This window comes from Bombina bombina, chromosome 3, assembly GCF_027579735.1.
Source record: "Bombina bombina isolate aBomBom1 chromosome 3, aBomBom1.pri, whole genome shotgun sequence".
Taxonomy (NCBI): Eukaryota; Metazoa; Chordata; class Amphibia; order Anura; family Bombinatoridae; genus Bombina; species Bombina bombina.
In genome coordinates, this window is record NC_069501.1 from 1,042,667,826 (window position 1) to 1,042,675,909 (window position 8,084).

An 8,084-nucleotide genomic window follows, 5' to 3' on the forward strand; every position below is an offset into this window, starting at 1 on the left:
ACACTAATGTTAAGCAGATATCAGTGGTGGCACTAATCACAGTATATGCTGTGAGCCTCACACACAGGCTGAAAGCCAGGCAAATGCAAATAAAATTAGAAATAATAATAAAAAAAACGACTGAAGTTATAGCCCTAAAAAGGGCTTTTTGGGGTGCTGTCCTTACAGCAGAGATTAGATGAGTCCTTCAGGACTGTAGTGGACACTAAATACACTAGCCTAGCTATCTATTTCCCTATAATGTCAGCAGCAGCAACACTAAAGCTCCTCTCACTAAGAAAGCAAGATCGTAATGAATCTAAAATGGCTGCTGCCAAGGAGCTGGGAGGGTCTGTGAGGGAGTGTCTGCTGCTGATTGGCTCAAATGTGTCAGAAGGCTGTGAGATACAGGGTCAAAGTTTCCTAAATGAAGAGACATAGGGGGTGGATCAAACATCTCTTATGTTCGCCCGCGAGTGGCCGAACGCGAACAAGCTATGTTCGCCGGGAACTGTTCTCCGGTGAACAGTTTGCGACATCACTAAATATAACCCTGTTGCAGAATGAGATAATTACTAACGTATAGAAAATTCCTGACATTTTTTGTTTTTCTTTCGGGTGTGAAAAAGCTTAAAGCACTAAAACAGGTTTATAAATCAGATTTCATAAATGATACCTATAATTGAAAATAGTATTATATTTTCATTTGTTAGTGCGGTAAAAGAAGCAGAGATTGGAACTTAAAGGGCCATTTTAATTGAAAAATTACAAGCTCTACTACAGAACATGTAATTTTAAGACAAACAACCCTGCACCTTTGTGAGGGTTAAACACATAGTAAATATACCGCTTGGGGTTCGCAGAACACTGCTGATCCAATGCTGAAACTGATGCTGGCCTAATCAAGCAGCACTAGTCACACAGCTGAGTCGTGCAACTAGTGCTGATTGGATATGCAGGGGTTAAACACATCGAGGAGCAGGGTCACTAGTCTCTAACAAATTTGAGCAAGTAATTTTTTTTTTACTGTAATGGCCCTTTAACCCCTTGGCGACCAAGGACGTGTCAGGCACATCTACAAAAAATGACGGTTTAAGGACCAAGGACGTGCCTGGCACGTCCTCTGGGGTTTCAAGCATTGTGATCACTTTCAGCCACTTTCAGGGTATTGCAGTGATGCCTCGATGTTTGAGGCATTACACAATACCCTTTACTAACCATCAGATGCAGAGAGAGAAACTCTGTGGCCCTCTCTGCATCGGCCAGCGGTGGTGCCGATCATTGAGTGGGTGGTAGCCATAGCAGGGAGGGGGGTGGGCGACCTATCGATAGAAGAGGTGGGAGGGTGTGTGTGTGAGGGCGGAAGGGGGGCGTGTGAGGGGCAGGAAGGGGGCGTGTGAGGGGGCAAAGCAAATGGGACCGCTCCTGGCCCGGCATGTAATTTAGTAAGAGCCTGGAACTTTGGACAGGGGGGATCATGGTTGGGAAATGGATCTGGGTAGGAAGAGGGTGGTAGGGGTATTCGACGTGGGGAGGGGGCCTACACTATGGAAAGGGTGTTTTAAAATAAACTAAAACCAACAAAATGTATTACAAAGTGGGTACTTGCAAATAGCTGCCAGTACCCAACTTGCAAGTAGGTAGAGGGGGATGGGTTAGAGAGCTGTTTGGAGGGGTTGAGGAAGTTAGGGGGCTAAGGGGGGATCCAACACTGCAGAATATATAATATATATATATATATATATATATATTAAAAAAAGGCTCTATAAAAACCTCTCCGTTTAAAGAAAATACAAATCCTGTCTCAGTGCAGTTTAAATTACTATTTACCAGTAAACTAACTTTTACATTATTTTTTGTAACACTTTTATACAGCACACAATGTATTGGCCAAGACATTACTGTAAGATATTTTATATATGTGCCCGAAGCAACATCTTGTTTTCTACCCCCTGCAACAATGTGAGAGCCATTTTTTATAGTGTATAATGCAAATAAAACCAATAGTTGTTTTAAAATCCCATATTCTAAATCTTAAGATAATTACAACATTGAAAAAGCACAATCTAAAGTAAACAAAACACTCATTGAGTCTTTAAATATTAAATCTGATACATATGCTCCTTAAAGTGAGGTAAACATTTGTGAATGAAAGCCCGTTTTTTTAAAATAATATTAATAACGGGGCACTTTCATTCATCAAAGTTTACAAAGCAGCCGTTTTTTAAAATAAATAAATTACCTTTATTTCTTTTCAGAGCTAGAACAGCTTCCCCCACCTAGAGATCCTCTATTCACATGTCAGCAATGACCTAACTCCTGCTTCCTCCAATCACAGCTTTCCCTCCAGGGTAGTCATTGCCTGAGGACCATGCTGTGATTGGAGGAGAAGCAGGATTAGTTATTGCTGACGTGTGAATAGAGGATCTCTAGGTGGGGGAAGCTGCTCTAGCTGTTGAAAAGAAAAAAAACATTATTTATGTAAGAACTCTACCTGATATAAATTCATTTTTTTCTTACTGGCAAGAGTCCATGAGCTAGTGACGTATGGGATATACAATCCTACCAGGGAGGGGCAAAGTTTCCCAAACCTCAAAATTCTATAAATACACCCCTTACCAACACCCACAATTCAGTTTAACGAATAGCCAAGTAGTGGGGTAATAAAGAAAGGAGTAAAAAGCATCAACAAAGGAATTTGGAAATAATTGTGCTTTATACAAAAAATCATCACCCACATAAAAAGGGTGGGTCTCATGGACTCTTGCAATATGAAATAAATGAATTTATCAGGTAAGTTCCCTTACATAAATTATGTTTTCTTTCATGTAATTGGCAAGAGTCCCTGAGCTACGTGACGTATGAGATAGTAATACCCACAGATGTGGAACCTCCACAGAAGAGTCACTAGAGGGGAGGGATAAATAATAACAGCCATTCTTCTGCTGAAAAAATTAATCCACAACCCAAATATAAGTTTATTCTCATAATGAATAGCAAAAAACTTAAACATAATCAGAGGCCAATCAAACAAACAGCTGCCTGAAAAACTTTTCTACCAAAAACTGCTTCTGAAAAAGCAAAAATACATCAAAACCGGTAGAAATTTAGTAAATGTCATGCAAAGACCAGGTTGCTGGCTTTGCAAATTTGATCAAACTGAAGCTTCATTCTTAAAAGCCCACAAAGTGGAGACTGATCTAGTATGAATGAGCTGTAATTCTCTGAGGCGGGCCCCTGACCCCGACTTCAAACTAAGCCTGATGAATCAAACGCTCTAACCAAGATGCCCAAGGAAATGGCAGAAGCCTTCTGACCTTTCCTAGAACCAGAAAAAAGATGACAAATAGACTAGAAGTCTTCCTGAAATCTCAGCTAGCTTCAACATAATATTTCAAAGCTCTTACCACCATCCAAAAGAATGCAAGGATCTCTCCCAAAGAATTCTTAGGATTAGGACACAAAGAAAGGACACCAATTTCTCTATTAATGTTGTCTAGAATTCACAACCTCTAGGTAGAAATTTAATGAAGTCCGCAAAACTGCCTTATCCTGATGAAAAATCAGAAAAGGAGATTTACAAGAAAGAGCAGATCATTCGGAAAACTCTACTAGCAGAAGAGATAGCCAAAAGGAACAACCACTTTCCAAGAAAGTAGTTTAATGTCCCCAAAGAAGCATAGGCTCAAACGGAGGAGCCTGTAAAACCTTCACAACCCAAATTAAGACTCCAAGGAGGAGAGATAGATTTAATGACAGGATTAATACGGACCAAAGCCTGTACAAAACAGTGATATCCCAGGAAGCTTGCAATCGTTCTGTGAAATAACACAGAAAGAGCAGAGATTTGTCCCTTCAAGGAACTTGCAGACAAACCCCTTTATCCAAAACCATCCTGAAGAAACCTGTTAAAACTTCTAGGAATTCTAAAAGAATGCCAGGAGAATTTATGAGACGAACCACAAAGAAATATAAAGTCTTCCAAACTCGACTAATAAATCTTCCTAGAAACAGATTTCAAGCCCCTGTACATAGTTATTACATCCACTGAGTCAGAGAAACCTCTATGATAAGCACTATGCGTCTCAATATCCACTACCTTCAATTTAATGATTGAGATCCTGATGGAAAAAATGGACCATTGTTTCTGCCTGAGGATCCCTGGACCCTGGACAGGTACCTGGGTAGTTTTTTCTTTAAATGGAAGCCATCAGCTCTATTTCTGGAAAACCCCACATCTGAAACAATCTGAGAAAACACATCTGGATGGAGCAACCCAATCCCCCGGATATAAAGTCTGATGGCTGAGCTAATCCGCTTCCCCAATTGTCTATACCTGGACAATTAGACAGGAGCTGGATTCCACCCAAACAAGTATCCCAAGCCACTTCTTTCATAGATTTGGGACTGTGAGTCCCACCCTGATGACTTGACTATGCCACAGTTGTGATATTGTCCTGTCTGAAAAACAAATGAATGGTTCTCTCTTCAACACGCGGCCAAACTGAAGAGCCCTTAAATAGCAGGGAATTCTTAAAATATTGATTGGTACCTCTGCCTCTAGCGATTTCCAAACCCTTCCCTGCTGTCAGAGATCCCCCAGACAGCTCCCCCAACCTGAAAGACTTGCAATCTGTTGTGACACAGTCCAGGTTGGATGAACAAAAGAGGCCCCTTGAACAATACGATGGTAATCTAACCACCCAAGTCAGAGACTAGTTCGAACATTGGGATTTAAGGATATTAATTGTGATATCCTTGTATAATCCCTGCACCATTGGTTCGCATACATTGCTGGAGAGGTTCTATCCTGAAAATGAGCAAAGGGGATTGGTCGATGCTGCATTCATGAGACCCCTAAAACTTCCCATGCACATAGCTACTGAAGGGAATGACTTCATATTTATTCGTCTCTTGTCTGTTGAGACAGAGTCCATGGACACTGAATCTATCTGGAAACCTAAAAGGTGACCTTGTCCTGAAGGAATCAAAGAACTTTTTGGTAAATTGATCCTCCAACCATGTCTTTGAAGAAACAACACTAAGTAGCATTTGTATGAGATTCTGCAGAATGTAAAGACTGAGCTGAGTACCCAAGATATTTCCAAATAAGGAAACACTGCAATACCCTGTTCTCTGATTACAGAGAGTAGGGCACAAGAACTTTTGAAAAGATTCTTGGAGCTGTCGCTAGGCCAAATGGAAGAGCGACAAATTGGTAATGCTTGTCTAGAAAGAGAATTTCAGAAACTGATAGTGGTCTGGATGAATCGGATATGAAGATATGCATCCTGTAAGTCTATTGTTGACATATAATGCCCTTGCTGAACAAAAGGCAGAATAGTCCTTATAGTCACCATTTTGAAAGTTGGCACTCTTACATAACGATTCAAATTTTTAGATCCAGAACTGGCCTGAATGAATTTTCTTTTTTTGGGACAATGAATAGATTTGAATAAAACCCCAGACCCTGTTCCTAAAATGGAAACTGGTATGATTACCCCTGAAAGCTCCAGGTCTGAAACCACACTTCAAAAAAAGCCTGAGCCTTTACTGGATTTGCTGGGATGTGTCGAGAGAAAAAAATATTCTCACAGGAGGTCTTACTCTGAATCCTAATCGGTACCCCTTGAGAGACAATACTCCAAATCCATTGATTTTGGACAGAATCTGCCCCAAATGTTTTGGAAGAATCTTTAATCTGCCCCCCCTACCAGCTGAGCTGGAATGAGGGCCCCGCACCTTCATGCAGGACTTGGGGGCTGGCTTTGAATTCTTTAAACGGTTTGGATTTTCTCCAACTTGAAGAAGGATTCCAACTTGGAACCAGTTTCTGGGGGAAGGATTAGGTATTTTGTTCCCTATTTTGTCGAAAGGAACGAAAACGGTTAGAAGCTTTAGATTTACCCTTTAGGTCTTTTATCCTGAGGCAAAAAAAACTCCCTTCCCCCCCTAGTGACAGTTGAAATAATCAAATCCAACTGAGACCAATAAACTTATTACCTTGGAAAGAAAGAGATTGTAATCTAGACTTAGATACCATGCTCAGCATTCCAATATTTGAGCCACAAAAGCTCTTCTAGCTAACAATGATTAGCATGTGGAAGCAAGAAACAATTGCTATACCAAATCAGGATCCATTTCCTGTTGCGCTAGCCTTTACAACAAAAAGTTGATTTAGCTGCAACATCCAGCCATAGAAATGGCAGCGCCTCAGAAGACTAGCCAGAATATAAATAAGCTTTCCTTAGATAAGATTCAATGTTTCCTATCTAAAGGGTCTTTAAAAGGAGTACCTCATCTTCATAGGAATAGATAGAATGTTTAGCAAGAGTAGAAATAGCCCCATCAAGTTTGGGGATTTTTTCCCAAAACTTTAATCTAACTCGCTGGCAAAGGATATGATTTTTTAAACCTTGAAGAAGGTAATAAAAGAAGTACCAGGCCTATTCCCATTCCTTAGAAAATCATTATCACGCTAAATAGCATCAGGAACTGGAAAAAACATCTGGAGTAACCACGGAGGTTTATAAACAGAATTTAAATGTTTACTAGTTTCTAATATCAAGAGGACTAGTTTCCTCAATAGCCAATGTAATCAACATCTCTTTTAACAAGGGGAATGAAATATACTTCATTTTAAATAAATAAGTAGCATTTGTCAGTGTTAATATCTGAGGAAGGATCTTCGAATCAGATAGATCCTCATCAGAGGCGGATAATTCAGTATATTGTCGGTCATTTTACAAATTCATCAACTTTATGAGAGTTTTAAAGACCTTTTTACGTCTTATTAGAAGGCGGGGATGGCCAGCCAAAGCGTTCTGAATCGATCAGCACTAAAATCTTTTATATTCATCAGCATATATCCATGTACCATTAGATGTTTAAGGAACAACAAGCATTTTAATATTACTGATGGACAAATTCTCCTGCATGTACAAGCATATCATGACAACTATTACCATACTACAGCTGGAGATATAATCTCCACAAATTTACACACAAATGCACTTAGCTTTGGTAGAACTGTTATCACTGCAGCAGGGTTCCAACAGTAGGTTTCTAAGACAGGATCAGATTGAGAATCTTGCAAATGTGAGATAAATCACAGCATAATTATCAATTTCCCTTACTATGGGCAGTTTCAGGAATGCGGGAAAAAAAAATGCAAACAGCATAGCCCTCTGACATAGAAAAAGGCAATAGGCATATAGGAATGGGGTTTTAAATGGTTTTTTTTTCTTAAATATTTATTTAAGCCAGTAGTGTACGAATACCAAAAAAGAAAAAAAAGAGTCCGCAAAATAATATTCACATCATCGCACGCAGGGCTATAGAATGTCAAAATCAATCTAAAGTTTACATCCACTAGCCTGCCCAATCTGCAGGATTCTTAACAAATCAAGAACATATCATCTCTGTACATACTACTGAATTTTTTAACCAATTTTTTTAGACTCAAATATCTAAACCACACCCCCCCCCCAAAAAAAAAAGGCAAACATTAACTTGCTCACTCTTTAGATCAGTCCTGGCTTAGACGGTTCCTACCCTAACCTCCAGCCACTCTGATACGGTATCCTTTCTTCTGAAACCAAAGTTAGAAAGGATACTAAATTGTTACAGGGGATATAAATTTCATTTGTACTTCTAATGGCCAGTCCATGACTTAATTTTAGCCATTTATTTAAAGTATTTCCTCAAATTCGACTCTTCTCTCAGTTTACCTATAATATAACTCAATTTTCATTTGTAAATTAATTAATTAATAAACTCCCCAAATACTAGGGCTTTTCTTAATTTCCATTTTTAACTATTAAGCTTTGAGCTGCCATTATGCGCGGTATTAACTAACTGCCGCTCTCGGACCCTTTTAGACCTTGATAAAGGAAAAGAATTATATTTGATAGTAAATTCAATCTGTGCCCCCACATATTTATCTTAGCCAATAGTTGACCTTACCCCCAAAATTGTCTGATTTTGGCGGCATTGCCACAAGCAAATGTAAAAGATCCCGCCCCTTCTGGCCCTACATTTATAGCAAACAAATCCTAGAGTCTTCACGTGCCCACTTATTAAGTCCTATCGGAGTTAAGTAGTCA